This window comes from Mixophyes fleayi, chromosome 8, assembly GCF_038048845.1.
Source record: "Mixophyes fleayi isolate aMixFle1 chromosome 8, aMixFle1.hap1, whole genome shotgun sequence".
Taxonomy (NCBI): domain Eukaryota; kingdom Metazoa; phylum Chordata; class Amphibia; order Anura; family Limnodynastidae; genus Mixophyes; species Mixophyes fleayi.
Genome location: NC_134409.1, coordinates 12,806,437 through 12,834,080, shown reverse-complemented (window position 1 = coordinate 12,834,080; position 27,644 = coordinate 12,806,437). Strand labels below are relative to the sequence as shown.

Below are 27,644 nucleotides of genomic sequence, written 5' to 3'. Positions count from 1 at the left end.
AAGCACCTGGAGGAAACCCACCCACAGACAGACTAGGGTCAATTTTGATAGCAGCCAATTATCCTACCAGTATGTTTTTGGATGGTGGGCGGAGCACCCGGAGGAAACCCACGCAAACACGGGGTGAACAAACTCCACACAGATAAGGCCATGGTCAGGAATCAAAAACATGACCCTGTTGCTGTTAGGCAGAAGTGCTAACCACTGAGCCACCGTGCTGCTCACGCTAAGCTAATGCAAGATAGGTAAAAACGACCTAGTCTTTAATTTAAAATTAGGTTTCCTTCACCACTCTCCCACCAATGTTTATTTTCCCCTGTTTTCAGCTCACTTAGGTTTTTAAAATAGTCACGTCAATCTTTGTCATTCATTTAATTTTTATTAAAATTAGTACTGTATAGCAGAATGGAGGCATAAACCAGCGCTACTGAGGGTGAAGCTATGAATGGGGCTCTCATGTCTGTACCTGTCTCCGACCTTGTCGTTCATACTCACTTATCCCCAAGCGCCCGCCCAACATGATTCATCCTCTTCAGCCTTTACTATCAAGATTAAAACTTTACATTTTCCATTCATTTTTCCTTTTAATTTTGGAGACCTGTTTTTTTATATTTTAAAATGAATGTCAGTTAATACCAGTTTTGCACCCCCAACATGTTTTTGTCCCCCAAAAGTCTTGCGCCCTAGGCTGAGCCTAATCAGCCTATTGGATAATCAGGTCCTGTGTGTTTGTTACGAGTGTGTGTTAAGGTTATTCAAACAGGAATTGATCATTTTACCTGGAGGCACTGCTACAAGAGGACAATATCCACCAATCTCATGTCAGTTCCATCTCATGCCCGTTTGTGTGCTTCATCCAGTGTTAATACAAACCTAGTCTCGCCCTCCATTGACAACATCTCGCTCTCCGCTTTTCCCCGTGCCAGTGACTTTGGTGTCATCCGTGCCTTCAGCTCTACACATCTAGGGCTAGATTTACTAAGCTGCGGGTTTGAAAAAGTGGGGATGTTGCCTATAGCAACCAATCAGATTCTAGCTGTCATTTATTTAGTACCTTCTACAAAATGACAGCTAGAATCTGATTGGTTGCTATAGGCAACATCCCCACTTTTTCAAACCCGCAGCTTAGTAAATCTAGCCCCTAGTCTCTTGCACTTGTCTTGTCAACTCCATCAACAAATTGTCAGAATATTTTCCTTCTCACCCAGGATATTACCAAAACCCTTATCCAGTCTCTCATCTGCATTTTAAAGGCTGCAGTGGAAATTATTTTCCTCCTTTACCATCCCACATCTACTAAACCCCTCTGCAAATCCCGATATTGGCTCTCCGTAACCTTCAGAATCCAATTTAAGTTACTCACCGTCACCTTTAAAGACTTTACCAACATTTTACCCTTATACATCTCTGACCTCGTTACAATATACTATCCCTCTCGCCCTCTTAGATCTGCCTGTGACCTGCGCCTTGCCTCCTCTTTTCAATCCCATCTTGCAAGACTTCTCCCAAGCTGCACCTAATTATGTAACTCCCATCTGTAACAGAAATTATGGGACATTTGCCCCACTCTAGATTAGCGCTGGCCGGCTGGTGGTGCGGAGTTTAACGAACCCTCTGGTGTTCACCAAGAACCGCCACAAAGCGGGATGGGCTTAGCTGCGGAGGCCCAAAGGTCGCGGCCAACAGGTCTGCCTCTGGAGGTAAGGCTGAGGGACATGTCCGAGGTCAGGTAAGCCGTAACTGGTACACAGATGAGACAGCAGAATCGTGGTCAGGTAAGCCAGGTTTGGTACTCAGGAATAGGAGAGCAGGAATGCTCCAACAGCAAAACTGGTACACAAGAGGACAGCAAGACTCAGATCAAGGCACAGAGTCAGGAAGGCTGAAAGTTGCTCTGATGCTGCCCAAACGTCAGAGCGAGGTTTAAATGGAAGGCAGATTTGAATTCCCCGCCACGCCACATGATCACGTGACACAGCCGATACCCGGAAGTGAGAGCCGGGGATGTGGCGATCACGGCGCAGGAACGGAGAGAGGTAAGTGTAACACCTTCGCTGCCTGCCCAGATTCTCCCCAACCTCCAATCCCTTTCTCAAAAGCCAACTCTTCACTATAGCCTATCCTACCTCCTCCTGATACTACTCCCACTGTGCGTACTGCAAGCTACATTTACAATCTGTACTCTAGTGCCACTATCTGCTATTATCTCAGCATTGCTCTCTCCCTGCGTAAGCTCTCACGAATTCCCTCTTCTTCTCCCTTGTATGAACTTGATCTGTTTTTATGTACGATTCATTTTTGGGATAATCTGTTATACTAACTACCCTGCACTGCAGAGTTTTTCGACAGTTAAAAATAAATGATGATAATGATGACGATGATGACATGTTATGAGTAGCCAGTAAACTACGGTGCTGGTGAGTCAGTTATGTTCTGAGAGAAAGAAAAGTGAATTATAAAGGGCAGTGATGTTGAGTCATGAAGAGAAAAAATATATAACAAAAACATTCAGTGGCAATAAAAATCATATATTTCTTTTTTTAGAAGGCTGTCAAATTTATTCAGCATCAAAAAACGAAATATACAAGTCTGGCACGATAGGGGGGTTTCTTTGTATGGTCAGTTTGTTTATCTGTCACGTGATTTGGAACAGTTTTTTTCAGGATAGATTTCGTTTGGTAGACTAGTGAATTAAATCTAAATTTATTTTGCGTGGATATAAACACTGTGGTAAAATAACTCAGTTTAGAGGAAAAAAAATGACTCATATAGTTGATATAATATATCTATAATTCTTCCCAAAGTTATTCCAACAAAATTAGTCAAAGCTCGGACAGTAATTTATACTAGTTCTCTAGAGTATAGTGATACCAAATATGTGTATGTTACGTAAGTTATGGTGGAGATACAGGATCTGGAAACAAAGGGGATTTTATCTCAGTCTAAGGGGTATATTTACTAAACAGTGGGTTTGAAAAAAGATGTTGCCTATAGCAACCAATCAGATTCTAGCTGTCATTTATTTAGTGCATTCTACAAAATGACAGCTAGAATCTGATTGGTTGCTATAGGCAACATCTTCTTTTTTTCAAACCCGCAGTTTAGTATATATACCGCTAAGACCCACCCTAATTGGATGAGAATGTACTGATTCTGGGCAGAAAGTAGTTAATTAATTCCTCATTTGTTGATGCTGATGGTGCTGATATAGGACACAAAAGTCAAATGATAAAGCCCTTAGTTTCAGTTATACCTTTATGACGGTATAAGTTACACCCAATCAGTGGTCTGTACATATAGTTTCTGTTACCTAGGAGACCGCATGCCAATTTTCCAGGCTTTGACTTTCATCTGCCCATGAGTAATGCAATATAGAGCAGCACCACAATCCTATGCAATGTCTATTTTCCCTAATGCATCATGCTGGACAGATTTAGTCAATTGTACATACATCAATTATTTCATGTATGTTATTTTATTAATATTAGCATTATTTTCTATTTATGAAGCAGGGGTGCCCATCAGGGGGAGGGGGCTTCCAGTTGCCCAGAAAACCCCAATACTTGTATCATGACAGTTCTGTGGTTTAGAAGGAGAAAATGGCTTCTAGGAACCTCCTCCTTCTGCCTACAATAATCCTCCATTTTGGGGGGGATTTACCTAGGTTATAATGAACGTTGGCTTCAAAAATATGGGCGCCATGATTATTCTCACTTGTGGTTCTAGTGTTTCTGTGACTTCAGAGAAACGTAAAATGCAGTAAAATACAGTTACTTGTGATATTGTTGCTGAGAGTGATGTGAAGCACTAGGTGAGTAACTGCAACACTAATTGATTTCTTTTAATTTTGGATGCGAGTGGGAGATTAGTATTAATTTTGTTCTATCACTTTATAAGGTATTACGTCATCATCATCTACATTTATGAATACAGCGCCAGCAAATTCCTTAGCGCTTTACAATTTTCAACAAACACAATATTTAAACAATACTGGGTAATATAGACAGATATAGAGGTAAGACAATATTACATTATATTATTTTGGTAAGATGTTCCAGAATAATATATCGAGAACCGAACACAGCCGAACTTAGCAGATCAGAGGGCGTGCGAAAGTACCGAGCCGTCTCAGCTCGGTACTTTCGTGCGCCCTCGGAATTGAAAACAAGGCAAAACCTCATTGTTACGTCGTCGGATCTCGTATCTCGCGAGCTTTGGATTCTATAATTACCACCCTCCACGGCAATCCAGCGCCATTTCACAGAGGGACACAGAAGGGGTAGCACAGTTCTTGGCAGTCTCTAGTGCATTTGGGCAGCGTCATAGGTAGAAAAGAAAGAGGAGAGGTAACAGTGTTCTTCAAAGTCTCCAGTGACATTCAGGAGAGCTCCATTGCTCCATTGCTAATTGTCATTGCTGAAGTAGAAATAATAGGGCTGGCAGGCGTGGTCTTCTAAAACTACAGTCACATTGTACTGTGTTATATAGGTAACACACAAGAGGAGAGCTCCATTGCTCCATTGCTAATTGTCATTGTTGAAATAGAAATAATAGGTCTGGCAGGCTTGGTCTTCTAAGTCTTTGTTTGAAAGTGTATGAAAATAATATTGTAACCTGTGAGGTGGTCAAAATTTACTGCAAATGACTTGAAATTAGTGTTATTGAGGTTAATAATAATGTAGGGGGAAAAAAGCAAAAATATGTGATTTGAGCAAAAAAAAAATAGGGATTTTAGAAGAAAATCGGGATCCAAAACCAAAACCAAAACACGCAAGGGCAGTTTTGCCGAAACCAAAACCAAAACACGAAGTTAATCCAGATCCAAAACCAAAACCAGAACACGGGGGTCAGTGAGCATCTCTAATTTAAAGGAGATTATTATTAATGTGGGCTTTTTGACTTTATAACTCACTTTTTTATTTAACATACATTATTACACTTACCGGTATATATATTGTAGTTTTAGATTTTTTTTATTATTATTGCACAAAGTGTTATTTGTTAGTTTTTTCTGAAGCCAATAGAAATCCTGCGTTTGCTCCTGTAGCGCAGCACAGGGCATTGAATATTTTTAGTTCAGTAATACACAGGCTTTATATTTTAATGTCCGAAAGTGCCTTTACTAAGTGGCATGATTCAACTTGAAGTACAGTATACTGCAGATCGTATTCCTGACCTTTACAGTATCTACAATGTTATTAATAGACGCTTCTTTCTTATCATTTTATAGTCATATATTAAATATACTGTTTACTATATGTTATAGATTTACTATGCCTTAAATGCAGGAAATGTCATTTAAGATATGCTAATGCCTGTGAAAAAATATTATTTTATCAGTAGCTCAATATGTCAAACACAAAATGAATAATAAGATTTAGGAGCAAATGTATCAAGCTGCGAGATTCAGGCGGGTTTGAAAAGTGGAGATGTTGCCTATAGCAACCAATCAGATTCAAGTTATCAGTTATTTAGTACATTCTACATGACAGCTAGAATCTGATTGGTTGCTATAGGCAACATCACCACTTTTTCAAACCAGCGGGAAACTCGCAGCTTGATACATTTACTCCTTAATGTGCATTCTGATTCTAGAGATCTGCATATTCCTCTTACCATTGCTGAGACGAGAGGGATTATTTTTTACAGCTTAAAAACAATAATGACTTGAAGCAGACTGACCTTCTGAAGTTCTGTGTAACCGTTCTATGATTGTGCCGTTAGATCTGCTCCACTTAATTCATTGTTCGAATAAACACACTAATACTTTACACGTGTGATTGTTATGGAGCCCAGAGGAAACATGTCCGTTAAGCTCTCTCAGTCTGCATTTAGACTCGGAAGCTACTGGGATTAAATAACTAAATATTTATATGGTTAAGTCCTGTGTGTCAGATCGATACAGATGGGATAAAAATATTTAGGGAGTTGTTTTAAGATGTCACAGTTCTTGGTGCTGGAAATAGATGACTTATCAAGTTCAAATGGGTGTTTTCTCTTTTTTTTTTTATGGACAAAATCTACTGCAGCGCCACCTGACATCAGTGGGCGGGATTCAAGGGTCGACGCAAGTTGGCCCTAATTTATGTGTTTATAAAGAGTAGGCAACTTTTGCGTAGTTAGTCTGCATTCAAATCAAAGTTTTTTTTAGGCTATGTTATAATTTGTATAGGGGTGGAAAACTGGAAATACACTCTGATTAAACAGTACTTTTCCGTAAGCGTCGACTCAAATAACAAACTGAAGTCTCTTCCCCTCGGCCGTCCACATGATGTAAAAGAAAACGGGATTCGTCAGACCAGGCCGACTTCTTGCATTGCTCCAATGTCCAATTCCGGCGCTCACGTGTCCATTGAAGGTGGTTTTGGTGGTGGATAAGGGTCATCATGCGAGAGTCCCACGGACTCCCGGGAGAGTGTGGCAATCTCCCGGATCTGCCCACTTCACTAGGAAGTGCCCACTTCCTAGTGAAGTGGGCAGAATTAGGTCCCAAACGCCAAGATTCCCGTTGAATCGCGGCATTTGGCCCCGCCCCCCTGCTGTCAAATGACGCGTTTGCGTAATTGCTTTACGGGGTCGGGTCCAAAATGACGCGCATTTTGGAGCCCCGCCCCCCATCGCGCCCACCTCCCCCGGCAGGCTCCTGGAAACCACCTTTCTAAAGTTGGTAGGTATGGCATAATTACGATAAACACAGGACTTGATTTAGACACATCTGCGTGACCATGCCTATACTGTACATGTTCCCCTGTTTCACCTTTCAAGTCGTAAGAGGCTGTAAGTGTCAGATGCGCGTGGATATGAGTTACGCACAATTGTGTTCAGATGCGTAAGTTTCGTTTCTGGGTATGCTCGGTGTGACATCACACAAGATACGCTGCGCAAATGGTCGTACGTCCGGACTTGAATCACGCTCAGTAATACATCCGGCAGATTAAGTGAAGATGAGTGCTGGGATAGACACAGGTCTGTATCCACACGACCTCTGAAAAGCAGATTCAGGACACACTCTATTAGATTTCTACATAACATTTCCCTAGCGATAAGCAACATTTTATAAAAACCGTTCAGCTGAGTATTTGCCTCATTTCACGTCAGGGATAGAATTTCGCACATTTATTTAATTTGGCCTTAAAGGTGTTAACCACAGTGTCCTGTAGAATTTGGCCTTGATACGTTTAGTAAATAGGAATACCTGTTTTCTCTGGTTTGTTCGGAACGTTAAATATATGCCCTGCTGTGTCCTGATAATGTTTATTAAGAGTGAAGTGACTTTTTCTGGAATACCAGAGGGTAACAAGTGAACATTCTGGTTTATGGAAGTTACAGCTGTACACATGGCTTAGCATCACCATCATCTCGGACAAATCCTTTAAATGACCCAATCCACCTCCTCCGCACTCTGTTCTAAAACTGTGCCATCGAGTGTCCAACGAAGTTATAGATCCCATTATGTGAAGCAATTTGGTGAACTATTATGTGATAAACTCTGACACAATTGCAAAAAATCCTAATTCCCTTTGACTTCTGCCAGTTGGTGTTAAATTTACGAGGCATGAAATAATCTAATTCTCAATAACATGTTTTGCATGAAGATTTCAGCAAAGACACAATAGCGCAGTGCGTGCACAGATTAGAAAGACGTATTTTATGCTGCTCGCGGGCGACGTTTCACAGACGCAAGAGGCACCTGATTAATGTTTCCTGCATCAAATGAAATCTTGTCCATCTGTCCAGTAACAGCTGTGATTCTTTCTATTATTAATTATTACTCTCTACATCAAAAGCTCCATTAGTAATAACATAAGTGACATCTATTAGTAGAATAATATGTTTTACTTATAAATGTGGCCATTTAAATATATTTTTACTTATTCTTACTCTATTTACTATTCAAAAGTTCAGTAAACCATATGATCAAGAGTCACACAGAGCACCTAATTTCTATCTATGTGCTTTCACTAACATAAATAGCTATAATACCATACTGACCATGATAAAATGAAATCTGGCTCATCGGGAACAGTGCCCCCAGTGGTCAAAAGTATATTATAAACAAATGTCAGAATATTTCACTTTTCAAAGCAATAACGTCTAAACAAAATATCTCCAGGGATGGGGGTTCTCTTGTTTTATTCAAGAAAAAAAATGTTATTATTCTTGTTGTTATTTTATAAGCCATGTTCTAGTATCTGTTCGCTTTTAGGAATACATTTGTCCTTTCCTTAGTTGTAATGCTCCATATTTAAAGACGATAGAACTGAGACTTATTTTCAGGTAGTAGGAACATTTATTTAATCAGAAGAAAACAATCACAGAAACAAAAGTGTATGAAACGGTTCCGCCTGTCCGATTGGTAACTGAATGGGCTTCCTTAAAATAATAGCACCTATTTACTTATTTTTAATCACCCCTGCACCCCCCCCCCCTCCCCCATCTGGCATAACTAAAGAATTCCCAGAACCTTCCCCCACCAGCCCCTTGTAGTTATCAATTTACTCATCCCTGCTTCTGCCTCTAATGGGTGGTTCGTTAAGGCTCAACTTGGAGACCCTGGAATACAAAGCAAAGTACAATTGGGTCCCGGCAGGGGAGAGCTGGCAAACTTTAATCTGGGGGGCAAGATTCGACTCAGCAGCCTATTATGAATATTTTGAAGTAGAAAAAATGCAGTTGACTCAGTAACACAGCCCAAGGTAGCCCACTATGGGACCGGTCCAGGGTGCAGATGCCCCCCTGCCCCCCAGCCCAGCCTGCCCCTGGGTCCAGGACATGGGAACCCCACAAAAAGCCACTTTGGACGTAGGATCATATTTTATTAGGGGAGTTTCTCTTTAACCTTAGAGTCCTAATGATTTTTTTTAACAACATTGTGGCGTTAATTAATGGACAATTAATAATTATAATGTGTTATTTATCCTCTAAGCACATTTCTTAAATCCTTGCATTCACCTTATCTCAAGGTTATGCATTAAGTGTATCTATATTTTTATGTTTTAATGTTTTATCAATATTTATGTTTCATCTACTGTCACATTTAATTGGTACAGTATCATCTAACACTTGCCAAAATGTTACATTGTTCTCTAGAACATGTTTTCCTTTTTAGAACGGATGGATTTCTTAATTTCACTCAGTTTCTATATGTGTCTACAGGGGTAAAAGCAGGATTTGTAGAGGGGGGTTTCCACAACACGCCATCGGTGGGCGTGACCAGCATGCATGGGGGCGTCGCTATAATTTTAGACAGTGCTTGGCTGCTCTCCAACTCTTCCTATCCCCAAAATATACATGGGCAATGCTGCGTGCACTACTATTAGTCAATTATACAGTGACCCAGGCTTGGAGGGGGGTTTCCATGCACTAGAAACCCCCCCTCTGTTTGCCTATGGTCTAGTGATGTATTATTCTGCTTAGTTTTCCTTGATCACATGACAACAAAGGGACTCATTCATTAAAGGATGCATACTGAACATTAAAATAAACGCACGTAAATCGGGTATATACACATCTGAATTCAACAAGAACGGATGTTAAAATACGTGTGTTGAATATGGGTGTAGGTCTGATCTGTTCTACTAGGACAGGACACTGCAGGATAGGTCCCATACCTATATGGAATATAAACTCTAAAAAAACATTAAAAACATTCAAGCGTTCACCATCCAGTCAATATAGAGCTCTGGATCTGTGGAACACATTACAATGCTCTTATTATGAGTTCTTATTATCTACAATTGCAAACCATCCAACAAATTATAGAGGGGGTGCTAGGGGCCAGAGCAGCATGGCCACAAAGCCACCTAAGCACCAATGGGCACTGATGGGCCCAGATTACCCCCAACCCAATTTTATTTATTTACTGAGCGGCACATTGAATCTGTTTTGCAAATGCTGGAACAACAAAAAAAATGAACAAATAAAAATGTGATCAAGCTGATAATTTACCTGTAAAAAATAAATAAATAAAATGAGATGACTTTGGTTCTTAACGTTAAACTTTGGAAAATCATAACACAGTAGACATTAATAATTGTGACGATTGCCAGCTCTAGCTGATTGCTTCTGATTGGCTGTAAGTTTACCTCTTATGCTGCTGGGTGCTTTCTTCCTTGTTTGTGTATGTATTATAGCAGTTTGTGTGTTTGGAAAAAAAATGTTTTTGTTATTTTTATGCGCGCTTGAGAAGGAAGATTATATGTCCTATATTATTGCGTGCGAATTCTCAGCACGTAAAGAGTTGCGTTCACCTCTGCATCAGGCTCTGTGAAATCATATAAAAAAGAACTTAATGCCAACATACATGTACATTTCCAATAACATTGGATTCTACTGTATGTCAGTGTAATCTCAGCACAATATGAGATAACTGACCAGAAACAGGTGCATGTGCATGAAAATATTCTGACAGTGCACATTTTTGAAGCTTCATAAACGAGCTTTAATGACTATTTGGGGGTTGACTTCAGGTCATAGTTGCCTACTCTCCCGGAATGTCCGGGAGACTCCCGAATTTCTGTGAGTTCTCCCGGACTCCCGGGAGAAGAGGCAATTCTCCCTGATCCTGACCAGCTGTGTAAACTGCACGGAGGGGGCAGGGCCTAGTGACGTCATAGACCCAGCATCGTGGCCCCGCCCCCCTGTTTTTATTAGTTCAGAGTAGTGATGCCCATTTTGGGGGCGGACCTAAGGAAGGACACACTTCTTCGAGCCCCGCCCGCACACACCCACTTGCGCCCAGGACCTCCCGGGAATAATCTTGCCCATGTTGGGAAGTATGCTTCAGGGTAATATGTCAGAATTACTTACTGCTTAGAACTCTCGTCTCACTGCGTAACACTGGTGTGTTTGTTGAGCACTGGAAAACCTCCCATGTGTCCTGATTGTCGGAGGATAGTCCCCCTTTTATCCAAAAATATTTAAGTTAATTTTTTTCCCTACATTTATACTACTGGTGAACCCATATTAACAGGGCGAGATGGAAGAGGTTCCTATAACTGTTATTATATTTGGTACCTAGAAGTCAGGGGGGGTTGTATTGCCTGAGCAAATGTAAAGTCATGTGGATGATAGATTTTTTAATTTCAAAATTAATGATGTCTTAATCTTATGTAATATAAGTTAAGGGGCAACAGATATCTGTGTATGGTTCATATATATATATATATATATATATATATATATATATATATATATATATATATACATAAATATATATATATATACACACACACATTATATATATATATATATATATATATATATATATATTATTTATATACGATAAAGATAAATCTTCCCTCGGGTTTCGTCACACTCAAGGGTCACAGAAGGTGAGGACCAGGGGGAGCAGTTCTGAAAAGCAATAATAGAGAACATTATGGCAGATGAATGCCAATCGAGGGCACTATCGTGCCTGCTTTATTGTCTTCCATCTAATATAGTCGAACATAAAAAGAATTGTCTCTTTGTATCTATCATGTTTATTTTGTTATACTGTTTTATGGAAGGAAGGCGCTGGGAAGATTGTCGCTCCTGTAAATCCCGCGGATTACTTATAAACACAGCCAGTTAGTGCTATCACTCATGGAGGAAGGAAGTTTGTGCTCTGTAATGATGGTGGGTGAGCATCGCGGTGCCCTCGGTGAACTTTACGCAGAGATTAGGGTAGGGCTGCAATCTGCTTCTTTATTTAACAGCCACCAGGAGAGCTTATTAACATAATATTTGCTATTTATTTCTTGGATATCATATGAAATAAAACTGCTGCGTGTTTAACTGTTATAATGTGACCAGCACGGATTATTTTACCCTGGTACAGCATTTGTAAGGGGAGTCCACGCTGTTCGTTCCCTCTCAGTTGTCGTAAGCAGACTAGGGGCCTGATTCATTAAGGATCTTAAATGAAGAGGATTCTTATTTCAGTCTCCTGGACAAAACCATGTTACAATGCAAGGGGTGCAAACTAGTTTTCTGTTTTGCACATATGTTAAATACTGACTGTTTTTTCATGTAGCACACAAATATCAACTTTAAATTTCAGTGTACAAATAAGCTATCAAGTATTTGTGTGCTACATGAAAAAACAGTCAGCATTTAACATATGTGCAAAACAGAAAACTAGTTTGCACCCCTTGCATTGTAACATGGTTTTGTCCAGGAGACTGAAATAAGATACCTCTTCATTTAAGATCCTTAATGAATCAGGCCCTAGATTATGATCACTGGTGCTTGGGTCAATTTGGTGGGACGGGGGATGTTTTTTATTTACTGATTTATTGAACCTTTTGTTTACACTCCAAGGGGTAAATGTATTAAGCTGAGAGTTTTGCCTATAGCAACCAATCAGAGTCTAGCTGTCATTTTGTAGACTGTGCTAAATAAATGATAACTAGAATCTGATTGGATTTTCAAACCCGCCGGAAAACTCACAGCTTGATACATTTACCCCCAAATGTCTGTGCTGATCATCATCGCCATTATCAATGATCTTTGCTCCAGAGTTCGAGCACTTGCAACAGATAATCCCCGACAAGCGTAACTCTGGCTGCTTCAGCCTCACAATAAATGTGAACACACCTTTACTCTACTGTGTCTGTGCACGCACCTTTCTTCTCCTGACTAATCTCACAAGCCATAAGGAGCACTATGATAACATCTTAATATGGGTGTAGGCGTATGCATTTTTAGTGTATATGTCCAGTATGAATTTGTGTATTTTACGCTAAAAATGGGGCTTGCGTTCCACTCTAAATGAGTCTCCTCCTCCCAACTAGTAAACCCTTTGGTAGGGGCTCACCCAGCAACTGATGTCTCTCCCCAGTTAACAGTCGGGAGAAGTTTTTGAAAACAAGCAGCCTGCGTTGTAAGGTTTCCAATTGGAGCTAAGAATCATCGTTCCTACAAAATGTATAAATAGAAGCAGTTTGATTTTAAACAGTTCCAATAGTAGGTGGGGATTCATTGGTTAAGAAAATAATCAAGCAATTACACGTTAACATTTAACTAAAGCCTCTCCTTGCTAGGCCTGAAATGTTTTGAGACCAGTAGTAGTAGAAGGGTTATAAAAAAGAAATACTGTTTATTGACTCATACCTTGCAACATGTCAGCGTGGATGGAAGCATGGGAGCATGTCCATAGTGGCATGTTGGCATGTCCACGTCACAATAGGGGCATTACCACGCCCCTGAAGGATGTCTAGTGCTGTAAAGTGCACCCCCCCCCCCCACACCCCGTCCTGCGTGACTAACAACTCCACGAACAGGACAGGGAGACAGGGCCCTAAATTTGGAATTTGTCCTTCTGAAATTGGGACAGTTTGGAGGTAGGACATCCTCCTGCAGAATTAGAGGTTCCGGGATACCAAATCCTTAATCATTGACTAATGGACCTTAACCGCAGCATTGATATTATGTTGTAGGCTTGCTACTTACATATATTTGTAGCATTATATCCTTGTCAGATAATAGATATAATTCTTTATAATAGTAGTAGTAGTGTAGCTTATAAATTACACAAGGATAAAGCGATTCTGCATATCAATACAATATAATTAACACTCAACGCCCATGAGTAGTACATTAATCAATTAATACAATGAATCATTTATAATTATGACCTTATAAATATATTGTAACAATTACTATCTTGCACTTGCCCTGAATGAATTATTGATGAAGAATGGCCTTGGAGATATTCCCAGATGCACAAAGCTAAATCCAAACTTTCAATACTTCATTATGCAAAGCTTGGAGCCTGGTGTGGAAAGTCTGGTCCGGGTAGACGAGTTGGGGAAATGTGAATGCACATACTGCAGAGGCAGCTGTGTCATATCACATGGATCTCTACGGTTATGAAAGATGGTCCATGGTCATTCTAGGCACGGTCTGGACAAGTAAGTATGTATGTTCAAGACATGGATGTTTCAGCTCCTTCAATTTGGCTACCATTGACTTTGATCTTTAACCTTAGTCCCCAAATTCTAACCCCAGTCCCCAACCTCAAACAATGACCCTAATTCCCAATTCCTAACCCCAGTTTTCAATCCAGGTGCCAATTCCAATAAATTGGAGCCCAAGAAACTAGTTTCAGTCAATGTCATTACCCAAAGTCTGCAAATGAACTGAAAACATATGTGTTAGGTTCTGCATAGTCAAGTTACATCCCCCAGAATGCATTGCTGGACCCTATATTGCACACTAATAAGCTACGTACATATAAAGCAGTAACCCTTAATTATAGCTATGTGACCCAGGTCTATCTCCAGAGAGAATATTATGCTGCTCTATAACACTCTGGGATAGCCTGGACAATATGGGATGACTGAACCCAGAGGCAAATGCAGGATTTGTAGAGGGGGGTTTTCATACCATGCCACCAGTGGGTGTGACCAATTTTAGACAGTGCTTGGCTGCTCTCCAACTCTTCCTATCCCCATAATATACATGGGCAATGCTGCGTGCACTACTGTTCAAGCAGAGCTGTGTGAAGCGGGAGCAGGTCAATTATACAGTGCCCCAGGCTTGGAGGGGGGTTTCTAGGCACTAGAAAGCCCCCCTCGGTTTGCCTATTGAACCATTGGATTGGACCTCTGAATATTTTGGGGGGGAAGTCATTATCTGTCATAAGGGCGCAGCAGCGACACAGACTACTTAGCCTTTATTGATGTCATCTAAAGCACTATTATTAACCCAGGTAATCGAGCCCTTTCAAGCCTGCTCAAATACATGTAAGTGCTGCTAAGTGAATGAGCGTTTCTATGTCATCATTCTCGGAGAGCGGAATCTTCAGGGACAGAAACCTTCCAACCTCTTGTTTAACTTTCCTTATTGCATTTTGTGCATTAGGAATTCCCCACAGTAGGACCGTAAAGAGCCAGATCTTCATACGCTGTGTAATATAACTATACCTACTTATTACAATACATATTTCTACACTGAGTCATCGGCAGTAATATTCTGCAATATAGCAGATAGGAACCAAGCGAGTATCCTAAGTTCATATCAATATTTTTAAGTTTGTCATTTATTTGTATTTGGGGCATATTAAGCAGGAAAGTAAATTGTAATACCAGCTTATTTTAAACTCAGCAGGCACCACATTAGTTATCTGTAGTCTCACAGAGGAGCAATGAGTTTTATAGGCAGAGGGAGATTTCATGGGCTCGTAAAATGATAAAGTAGCAGACATTTGTTATTGGGGAGATGTACGGACATGGAAAAATAAAACTGCGCCCAAACAAAAAAACTGTGTCAAGTCAGCTTAATGCCACTCAAATCACTTCTTCTTTTTATTTTATGTTTGCCCATGATTCGACAGAGACGGGGGACAACAGAGATGTAACTATAGGCTACAGGGACTAAAATGTCTCTATACATGTTGCAATTCTAGTTGGCTGCAAACTGCACTGTTTATGGGCACAGAAGACAGGAAATCCCGATCTGCACCTGAAAGAGAGCCATTAAATGTCAAACAGGAAGGATGGTAGAGAGGGTTGGGCAATTACTGCATCTGACTGTGCAAGTGGTCAACGTTCCATGTAGATCCGTCAGATCTGGATATTTGGAAGAAGCACTGAACATCTGGGGGTAAATGTATCATGCTGCAGGTTCGAAAAAGTGCAGATGTTGCTTATAGCAACCAATCATATTCTAGCTGTCATTTTGTACTAATTACATGATAGCTACAATCTGATTGGTTGCTATAGGTAACATAGTTGATGAGGTTGAAAAAAGACACTTGTCCATCAAGTTCAACCTATTTTGGATCTCCTGCGATCCTGCACTTATATTTGAAATTAATCCAGAGTAAGCAACCGCCAATCTGTTTCAATTGTGAAAAATCCCCCCAGACTCAATATTGCAGTCCTATTTTTACCCTATATCCACTACTATCCTTCATTTTAATTAACGGTTGTATCCCTGGATACACCTTTCTGCTAAAATCTATTGAATCTGCCATCACAACCTTCCCTGGCAATGAATTCCATATCTTGACTGCCCTTACTGTAAAGAACCCCTTCCTTTGCTGGTTGTGAAATTTCCTCTCCTCTAACCTTAGGGGATGACCACGTGTCCTGTGTATGGTCCTTGGGGTAAAAAGTTCCCATGAAAGCTCTCTGTATTGACCCCTAATGTATTTGTACATAGTAATCATATCTCCCCTTAAACGCCTCTTTTCTAAAGTAAACATGCCTATACTGGCTAACCTTTCCTCATAACTTAATGACTCCATACCCTTTATCAATTTTGTCGCCCTTCTCTGAACCCTTTCTAGTTCCAAATTATCTTTTTTATAGAGTGGTGCCCAGAACTGTACTGCATATTCAAGATGAGGTCTTACCAATGATTTATACAGTGGCAAAATTACACTGTCTTCCCTTGCATCTATGCCCCTTTTTATGCATGCCAATACTTTGTTTTCCCTTGCAGCTGCTGCTTGACATTGAGTACTAATGCTAGGTCTACTGTCTACGAGCACTCCCAAATCCTTTTCAATTATAGATTCTCCTAAATTAATTCCATTTAATTTATAGATTGCGTTCTTGTTTTTGATCCCTGAATGCATAACCTTACATTTATCTGTGTTAAACCTCATATTCCATTTGGCCACCCAATCATCATCATCATCAATCATCAACATTTATTTATATAGCGCCAGCAAATTCCGTAGCGCTTTACAATTGGGAACAAACATTGATAAGACAATACTGGGTAATACATACAGACAGAGAGGTAAGAGAACCCTGCTCGAGAGCTTACAATCTATGGGACAATGGGAGTTAGAAACACAAGGGGGCGGCATGTGCTACATCATATTGCACAATGGACCAGCTAGACTGCAAAGGTAAAAGTATTGAGTGTGCTGTGTGTGTGGCAATGTTGGTCAGAGGGTTGTTGTCTTGCGTTAGCTGTGTAGAGGATGGTAAGAGGGTAATCTAGAGAAATGAAGATGATGGTTGAGGAATATCATAACCTTGTCTGAAGAGGTGGGGTTTCAGTGAACGCTTGAAGGTTTGAAGACTAGAGGAAAGTCTTACTGTGCGTGGGAGGGAATTCCACAAAGTGGGTGCAGCCCGGAAAAAATCCTGTAACCGAGAATGGGAGGATGTGATGAGAGTGGAGGAGAGATGTAGATCTTGTGCAGAACGGAGGTGTCGAGTAGGGAGATATTTCGAGACAAGTGAGGAAATGTATGTCGGTGCAATTTTGTTGATGGCCTTGTATGTTAGTAGAAGAATTTTATATTGGATTCGTTGAAATACAGGCAGCCAATGTAGAGACTGACAGAGTGGCTCAGCAGAGGAATAACGGTTTGTAAGGAAAATCAATCTAGCCGCTGCATGCAAAATAGATTGTAGGGGTTCAAGTCTGACTTTGGGAAGACCAGTAAGGAGGGAATTGCAATAGTCGATGCGGGAGATGATGAGTGCATGAATTAATGTTTTTGCTGTGTCTTGTGTCAGATATGTGCGTGTTCTGGAAATGTTCTTTAGGTGTATGTAACATGGTTTAGATATAGAGTTGATGTGGGGAATAAACGACAGTTGTGAATCAAGGATTACACCTAGGCAACGAGCTTGCGCGGGGGGGGATTTATGGTCATGTTATCAACAGAAATAGAAATGTCAGGCAGGAAGCTTCCGTTTTTGGGTGGGAATATTATGAATTCAGTTTTTGAGAGATTGAGTTTGAGTTGGCGAGAAGACATCCAAGATGAAATGGCAGAAAGACAGTCAGTAACGCGAGACAACACAGATGGTGAAAGATCAGGAGAGGATAGATACATTTGTGTATCATCCGCATAGAGATGATACTGAAATCCAAAGGAGCTTATTAGTTTTCCAAGAGAAGTGGTGTAGATAGAAAATAGCAGAGGACCTAGGACTGAGCCTTGTGGTACTCCAACTGATAAAGGAAGCAGAGCAGAGGTGGATCCAGAGAAATTAACACTGAAAGAGCGATTAGATAGGTAGGATGAGAACCAGGATAGGACAGTGCCTTCAAGACCTAGGGATTGTAGCGTTTGTATGAGGAGAGAGTGGTCAACAGTGTCAAATGCAGCAGAGAGATCCAGGAGAATTAGAAGAGAGTATTGGTTATTATTTTTTGCTGTGATCAAATCATTGACAACTTTGGTCAGCGCAGTCTCTGTGGAGTGTTGAGAGCGAAAGCCTGACTGAAGAGGATCCAATAGGTTGTTTGCTGTAAGTAAGTGTGTGAGGCGAGTGTAGGCAATTCTCTCAAGAAGCTTGGAGGGGCATGGGAGCTGGGAGATGGGGCGGTAATTTATGAGAGAGTTAGGGTCAGAATTCTGTTTTTTTTAAAATGGGAGTAATCACTGCATGCTTGAATGGTGATGGAAAAATGCCAGTAGATTACAGATTTTAGTTAGAGGGGGAATGAGAACAGGAGACAGGGACATACCAATTTGTGAGGGAATGGGATCCAGAGGACAGGAGGTAGAGTAGGAAGATGAGAAGAGAGTAGAAACTTCCTCTTCATTTGTGGGATCAAATGAAGAGAGAGTGTCAGAGGGTGCTACAAAGGAATTGAGCCGATTGCTTGTCAAGGGAGATGATACCATTTCAAGCCTGATCTTATCCATTTTGTCCTTGAAATAGGAAGCAAGATCCTGTGCACTGATGTTAGTTGGAGGATTTGGAGCAGGAGGATTCAGAAGAGAGTTAAATGTGTTAAAGAGGCATTTGGGATTAGAAGCCTGAGCATAGATGAGAGATTGGAAGTATGTTTGTTTAGCAGTGTCCAGAGCATTTCTATAGGAGTGGTAGATATCAGTATATGTGATATAATCATTAGAGGGGCAAGATTTACACCAGTGACGTTCTGCTTTACGAGAAAGTTTTTGTAGAGTTCGTGTTACTGTAGTGTGCCACGGTTGGCAACGAATTCTACGCAAAGTATGTAGTGTCGCTGGAGCCACTTAATCCAGGGCAGTTGCTAGGGTTTGATGAAAATGGGGTACTGCCCGATCAGGGGAGGAGAATGTAGAAATTGGGGAAAGAAGGTGTTGGAGAGAGGTGGAAAACTGTTGAAAATCAATAGAGTTGAAATTCCTGCGGTTGTGAGGAGGTTTGGAAGAGTTTGACACTAGGGAGAGTAAAGAACTGGGGGTGAGCGAGTAGCTAATTAAGGTGATGATCTGAGAGGGGGAAAGGAGTGTTAAGGAAACGAGAAACTGAGCATAGTCTAGAGAAAACAAGATCAAGACAGTGGCCATCCTGATGAGTAGCGGATTCAATCCACTGGGATTCAATCCTCCAGTTTATTTAAGTCACTCTGTAGAGAAGCTACATCTTGCTTTGATTTTATTACCTTACAGAGTTTAGTGTCATCTGCAAAAATAGAAACTTTACTCTCTAAACCATCACCAAGGTCATTAATAAATATATTAAAAAGGAGTGGCCCCAGCACGGAACCTTGAGGTACTCCACTTAAGACTTTTGACCAATTAGAAAATGTTTCATTTATCACAACTCTCTGTTCCCTATTCTCTAACCAGTTTTCGATCCAAGTACAAATTTTGATTCCTAGACCCAGTTCCCTTATTTTGTAAACCAACCTCTTGCGTGGCACTGTATCAAAGGCCTATGCAAAATCTAACTAGACCACATCTACTGTCCTGCCCTGGTCTAAGTTCCCACTAACTTCCTCGTAGAAACTAATTAGATTAGTTTGACATGACCTATCCCTCACAAATCCATGTTGATTCCCACTAATAATTGTATTGCGTACCAAGTAATCCTGAATACTGTCCCTTAAAATACCTTCTAGTAGTTTCCCCACTATTGATGTCAGGCTTACAGGTCTATAATTCTCTGGTTGTGATCTCGTCCCCTTTTTAAACTACGGCACCACATCTGCTATTCACCAATCCCTTGGTACTGAGCCTGATGAGATTGAATCTCTGAAAATTAAGAATAGCGGTCTAGCTATTTCTGAGTTTAACTCCATAAGGACCCTTGGGTGTATGCCATCTGGACCTGGAGCTTTATTTATCTTAATATTCTTCAGTCGCCTTTGGACTTTTTCCTCTGACAACCAAGTATTAATTAATGGCACGGTTTCATTTCCATTTTTATGTATTACTCCTACCATTTGTTCCTCTCTGGTAAATACTGAAGAAAAGAAAGTGTTTAATACCTCTGCTTTTTCCCTAGTATCATTTATCAATTCACTCATCTCACTTCTTAGGAGTCCTATATTATCTTTTTTAATCCTTTTGCCATTTATATACTTAAAAAACTTTTTGGGGGTTTGTCTTACTTTCTTTTGCAACGTGCCTTTCATTTTCTAATTTAGCCAATCTAATTTCCTTTTTGCATGTTTTATTACATTCCTTGTACCTACGGAAGGTCTCTTCTGACCCTTCAGACTTAAACAATTTAAATGCACGCTTCTTCATTTGCATTTCTTTCCTTACCTTTTTATTTAGCCACATTGGTTTAGACTTAATTCTTTTACATTTATTTCCCACAGGAATGAACTTATACGTGTATGTTTCCAACAACATTTTAAAGACAGCCCACTTTTCTTCCGTATTTTTTCCTTCAAAGGCTTTGTCCCAGTCTATACTCTTTATAGATTCCTTTAGCATATTAAAACTTGCCTTTCTAAAGTTTAAAGTCCTAGTTGATCCCCTATACCGTTGTTTCTGGAAACTAATTTCAAATGAGACCATATTATGATCACTGTTTCCCAAGTGCACCTTTACTTGAATATTTGATATTACGTCTACATTGTTTGTTATTACTAGGTCCAGTATAGTCCGGTTCCTAGTTGTTTCCTCTACTAATTGGGACATGTAATGGTCTTTTAGTGTGCTCAGAAACCTATTTCCCCTAGCTGTACCGCAGGTCTCAGTACTCCAATCAATGTCCGGATAATTAAAACCCCCCATAATTAAAATTTGACCTAGTTGTGTAGCCTTTTCACTTTGCTGTAGAAGTTGGGCTTCCTCAATCGTACATTTAATATCTGGCGGTTTATAGCATATCCCTATCAGCAACTTCTCTGAACTTTTTCCTCCGCTGGATATTTCCACCCACAATGCCTCTATATTATCACCAATATTCTCGTATATAACTTCCTGAATACTTGGTTTTAATTCTGGCTTAATATAAAGACATACTCCTCCTCCCCTTTTATTTACCCTATCCCTCCTGAAGAGAGAATAGCCTTCCAAGTTGACTGCCCAGTCATGTGTATCATCCCACCAGGTCTCCATAATACCTATAATATCATACTGCTCATTCATTGCTACTAGTTCTAACTCCCCCATTTTACCTGTCAGGCTTCTTGCATTTGCAAGCATACACTTAAGTCTATTGCCTCCCTTAGGTATTTCTTTTTGCTTTAAAAAGGGGCTCTCTTTAAAAAGAGGTAACATCTCCACTTTTCAAATCTGCCAGAAACTCGCAGCTCGATACATTTACCCCCTGGATTGATAAACCTTTGCCATACGATGGCCAAATGTGAAAGATTCAGCACTTTGGTCCCACCATCGGTCAGTGGATGGACAGCTTTCAACTGAGAGCTGATAAATTGTGTAAGAGAGAGGCACATTAGCTAAAAGAAACTAGCCCACATGGCCCCAGGGCGTCCTATCATCATTGTTGGGTCTGAAAACCATTTTTGAATCTCTAAACTGGATCTTTTGCGAGTCATTCTTGGAACTGAAAACTGAATAGTTTGCTCTACTGTAATGTGTCATTCCATAGATGTTCAATTAGATTGAGATCTGGTGACTGCATCAAGCGGAATTCACTCTGATGTTTCTGTAACCAGCCCAGGACTTTCTTAACCTGTGTCACGGAGCATTGTCAGTCTGGGTGTGAACTATCAGTAAATTTACAGAAAGTCAGTAAAATATTGGTTACATTTGTACCTTTAAATTAGGGATGAGCGCACTCGGATTTATGAAATCCGAGCCCACCCGAACGTTGCGGATCCGAGTCGGATCCGAGACAGATCCGGGTATTGGCGCCAAATTCAAAAGTGAAACTGAGGCTCTGACTCATAATCCCGTTGTCGGATCTCGCGATACTCGGATCCTATAAATTCCCCGCTAGTCGCCGCCATCTTCACTCGGGCATTGATCAGGGTAGAGGGAGGGTGTGTTAGGTGGTCCTCTGTGCTGTTTAGTTCTGTGCTGTTTAGTTCTGTGCTGTGCTGTGCTGTGCTGTGCTGTGTTCTGCAGTATCAGTCCAGTGGTGCTGTGTGCTGTGCTCTGTCCTTCTGAGGTCAGTGGTGCTGCTGGGTCCTGTGCTGTGTCTTGTTCAGTCCAGTGTTGCTGTGTCCTGTGCTCTGTGCTTCTAAGGGCATAGTTATTTCCCCAATATTCCCCTGTGTTTAAAAAAATAAAAAAAAGTTTTTTTAAAAAATACCAAAAACTACTTTAATATTTTTTAATTACCACAAAATTTTCACAACCAATCCTGCAGTATAAGCCCATTGGTACTGCAATATTACCAAGTTCACACATTCAGCAGTAAAAGTCCAGTGGTACTGCAATATTACAAAGTTTACACATTCTGCAGTATCAGTCCAGTGGTGCTGTGTCCTGTGCTCTGTCCTGCTGAGTTCCGTAGTGCTGCTGGGTCCTGTGCCGTGTCCTGTTCAGTCCAGTGGTGCTGTGTCCTGTGCTCTGTGCTTCTAAGGGCATAGTTATTTCCCCATTATTCCCAAGTTTTTAAAAAATAAAAAAAAAGTAAAAAAAAATAAAAAATTAAAAAAAAAAAAATATATATAATAATTATAACCAAATTTGCAAAACCAATCCAGCATTATAAGTCCATTGGTACTGCAATATTACCAAGTTCACACATTCTGCAGTATCAGTCCAGTGGTGCTGTGTCCTGTGCTCTGTCCTGCTGAGTTCCGTAGTGCTGCTGGGTCCTGTGCCGTGTCCTGTTCAGTCCAGTGGTGCTGTGTCCTGTGCTCTGTGCTTCTAAGGGCATAGTTATTTCCCCACTATTCCCAAGTTTTTTAAAAATAAAAAAAAAGTAAAAAAAAATAAAAAATTTAAAAAAAAAAAAATATATAATAATTATAACCAAATTTGCAAAACCAATCCAGCATTATAATTTATAAGTCCATTGGTACTGCAATATTACCAAGTTCACACATTCTGCAGTATCAGTCCAGTGGTGCTGTGTCCTGTGCTCTGTCCTGCTGAGTTCCGTAGTGCTGCTGGGTCCTGTGCCATGTCCTGTTCAGTCCAGTGGTGCTGTGTCCTGTGCTCTGTGCTTCTAAGGGCATAGTTATTTCCCCACTATTCCCAAGTTTTTTAAAAATAAAAAAAAAGTAAAAAAAAATAAAAAATTTAAAAAAAAATAAATATATAATAATTATAACCAAATTTGCAAAACCAATCCAGCAGTATAAGTCCATTGGTACTGCAATATTACCAAGTTCACACATTCTGCAGTATCTTGTGCTACATATAATGGAGACCAAAAATTTGGAGGATAAAGTAGGGAAAGATCAAGACCCACTTCCTCCTAATGCTGAAGCTGCTGCCACTAGTCATGACATAGACGATGAAATGCCATCAACGTCGTCTTCCAAGCCCGATGCCCAATCTCGTAGTACCGGGCATGTAAAATCCAAAAAGCCCAAGTTAAGAAAAAGTAGCAAAAAGAGAAACTTAAAATCATCTGAGGAGAAACGTAAAGTTGCCAATATGCCATTTACGACACGGAGTGGCAAGGAACGGCTTAGGCCCTGGCCCGTGTTCATGACTAGTGGTTCAGCTTCACCCACGGATCTTAGCCCTCCTCCTCCTCCCCCCCCCTACAAAAAATTGAAGAGAGTTATGCTGTCAGCAACAAAACAGCAAACAACTCTGCCTTCTAAAGAGAAATTATCACAAATCCCCAAGGCGAGTCCAAGGGTGTTGGTGGTTGTCAAGCCTGACCTTCCCATCACTGTACGGGAAGAGGTGGCTCGGGAGGAGGCTATTGATGATGTAGCTGGCGCTGTGGAGGAACTTGATGATGAGGATGGTGATGTGGTTATTGTAAATGAGGCACCAGGGGGGGAAACAGCTGATGTCCATGGGATGAAAAAGCCCATCGTCATGCCTGGTCAGAAGACCAAAAAATGCACCTCTTCGGTCTGGAGTTATTTTTATCCAAATCCAGACAACCAATGTATGGCAATATGTAGCTTATGTAAAGCTCAAATAAGCAGGGGTAAGGATCTTGCCCACCTAGGAACATCCTCCCTTATACGTCACCTGAATAACCTTCATAGTTCAGTGGTTAGTTCAGGAACTGGGGCTAGGACCCTCATCGGTACAGGGACACCTAAATCCCGTGGTCCAGTTGGATACACACCAGCAACACCCTCCTCGTCAACTTCCTCCACAATCTCCATCAGATTCAGTCCTGCAGCCCAAGTCAGCAGCCAGACTGAGTCCTCCTCAATACGGGATTCATCCGAGGAATCCTGCAGCGGTACGCCTACTACTGCCACTGCTGCTGTTGCTGCTGTTAGTCGGTCATCTTCCCAGAGGGGAAGTCGTAAGACCGCTAAGTCTTTCACAAAACAATTGACCGTCCAACAGTCGTTTGCCATGACCACCAAATACGATAGTAGTCACCCTATTGCAAAGCGTATAACTGCGGCTGTAACTGCAATGTTGGTGTTAGACGTGCGCCCGGTGTCCGCCATCAGTGGAGTGGGATTTAGAGGGTTGATGGAGGTATTGTGTCCCCGGTACCAAATCCCCTCAAGATTCCACTTCACTAGGCAGGCGATACCAAAAATGTACAGAGAAGTACGATCAAGTGTCCTCAGTGCTCTTAAAAATGCGGTTGTACCCACTGTCCACTTAACCACGGACATGTGGACAAGTGGTTCTGGGCAAACGAAGGACTATATGACTGTGACAGCCCACTGGGTAGATGCATCCCCTTCCGCAGCAACAGCAACAGCTGCATCAGTAGCAGCATCTACAAAATGGCTGCTCATGCAAAGGCAGGCAACATTGTGCATTACAGGCTTTAATAAGAGGCACAACGCTGACAACATATTAGAGAAAATGAGGGAAATTATCTCCCAGTGGCTTACCCCACTTAGACTCTCATGGGGATTTGTTGTGTCAGACAATGCCAGTAACATTGTGCGGGCATTAAATATGGGCAATTTCCAGCACGTCCCATGTTTTGCCCACACCATTAATTTGGTGGTGCAGCATTACCTCAAGAGTGACAGGGGTGTGCAGGAGATGCTTGCGGTGGCGCGCAAAATTGCTGGACACTTTCGGCATTCAGCCAGTGCCTACCGCAGACTAGAGGCACATCAAAAAAGCATGAACCTGCCCTGCCATCACCTCAAACAAGAGGTTGTGACGCGCTGGAACTCCACCCTCTATATGCTGCAGAGGATGGAGGAGCAGCAAAAGGCCATTCAGGCCTACACAGCCACCTACGACATAGGCAAAGGAGTGGGGATGCGCCTCAGTCAAGCGCAGTGGAGACTGATTTCCGTGTTGTGCAAGGTTCTGCAGCCATTTGAACTTGCCACACGAGAAGTCAGTTCCGACACTGCCAGCTTGAGCCAGGTCATTCCCCTGATCAGGCTGTTGCAGAAGCAGCTGGAGAAAGTGAGGGAGGAGCTGGTAAGCCATTGCGATTACAGCAAGCATGTAGCTCTTGTGGATGTAGCCCTTCGTACGCTTTGCCAGGATCCGAGGGTGGTCACTCTTTTAAAGTCAGAGGAATACATTCTGGCCACCGTGCTCGATCCTCGGTTTAAAGCGTATGTTGTGTCTCTGTTTCCGGCGGACACAAGTCTACAGCGGTGCAAAGACCTGCTGGTCAGGAGATTGTCCTCTGAAGAGGACCGTGACATGCCAACAGCTCCACCCTCATTTTCTTCCACATCTATGGCTGCGAGGAAAAAGCTCAGTTTTCCCAAAAGAGGCACTGGCGGGGATGCTGATAACATCTGGTCCGGACTGAAGGACCTGCCAACCATTGCAGACATGTCTACTCTCGCTGCATTGGATGCTGTCACAATAGAAAAAATTGTGGATGATTACTTTGCTGACACCATCCAAGTAGACATGTCAGACAGTCCATATTGTTACTGGCAGGAAAAAAAGGCAGTTTGGAAGCCCCTGTACAAACTGGCTCTATTTTACCTGAGTTGTCCCCCCTCCAGTGTGTACTCGGAAAGAGTTTTTAGTGCAGCGGGGAACCTGGTCAGTGAGCGGCGAAGGAGGTTGCTTCCTCACAACGTTGAAAAAATGATGTTTATAAAAATGAATAATCAATTCCTCAATGAAGTACAGCACTGCCCTCCAGATACTACAGAGGGACCTGTGGTTGTGGAGTCCAGCGGGGACGAATTGATAATGTGTGATGAGGAGGAAGTACACACTGTAGGGGGAGAGGAATCAGAGGTTGAGGATGAGGACGACATCTTGCCTCAGTAGAGCCTGTTTAGTCTGTACAGGGAGAGATGAATAGCTTTTTTGGTGTGGGGGCCCAAACAAACCAATCATTTCAGCCAAAGTTGTTTGGTAGGCCCTGTCGCTGAAATGATTGGTTTGTTAAAGTGTGCATGTCCTATTTCAACAACATAAGGGTGGGTGTGAGGGCCCAAGGACAATTCCATCTTGGAACTTTTTTTTTTGCATTATATGACCAAGCAACAGTCGTTTGCCATGTTCAAAAAGTAAAACCAAATGTAAAAAAATTCAAGAAATTAAACCAAAAGTAAAATGCCGTGTCATAATTTAAAACAAGAGGTATTGACGTGCTCTAAAACCACTGTATTGTTGTTTATATTTTATAAACACTACACTTGAAAGCTTGAGTCTTTCAATAGAAAAGTAACTGTCCATTGCACGAATATTTGCAACAGGGACAATTTTAGGGTTAAGAAAGTCAACTAATAATAACACTTCGACGCTGTGTGTCTTTATAAACACTACACTTGGAAGTTGGAGGAGGTATTGTGGCCCCGGCACCAAATTTACTACCGGGGCCACTCCACTGTGCAGTCCATATTTAGGTGTATCAGATATTAAACAACGGTGACAGTTGATGCCCAATTTTTTAATTATATTGTGGCCTCGGTACCAAATTGTGTACCGGGGCCACCCCACTACGCAGTCCAGATACTTGTTTGGTGGAATTCAGACCAGTTGAGGGTTTTATTATTATATTGTGTGGACCACTCTATCTATACCACACTACAACTCTATACCACTCTATTTCCTACTTTAATTCTATTTCATACTTTAATTCTATTTCCTACTTTAATTCTATTACTAATTAATTACCATAAAGAGGAACAAAATAAACCAATTTTACCAAAAGTATAATATGACTTAGACTTACAAACACTACACTTTAAAGATCGTGCCTTTAAATGAAAAAGTCAGTCTTCATTGCACGACTATGTGCAACAGGGACATTTTTTTGGGTTTACAAAGTCAAACAATAACACTTCGACCCTGTCTGTCTGGGGTCTCTCAATGACGAATTGGCTGTACCATGTTTGGAGGAGGTATTGTGGCCCCGGTATCAAATTGGGTACCGGGGCCACCCCACTATGCAGTCCAGATACTTGTTTGGTGGAATTCAGACACGTGGAGGGTTTTTTAATTA

General features: G+C 41.2%; 1 long non-coding RNA gene across 1 annotated transcript in view; it reads left to right on the top strand.

The window, feature by feature from the left end:
* Positions 1-3,692: 3,692 nt before the first annotated feature.
* Positions 3,693-27,644, top strand: part of LOC142100005 (uncharacterized) — a 110,404-nt gene continuing 86,452 nt past the window's right edge. The window contains exon 1 of the long non-coding RNA XR_012678650.1: positions 3,693-3,811. This is a non-coding gene — a long non-coding RNA (uncharacterized LOC142100005). The remainder of the gene's footprint in view (positions 3,812-27,644) is intronic.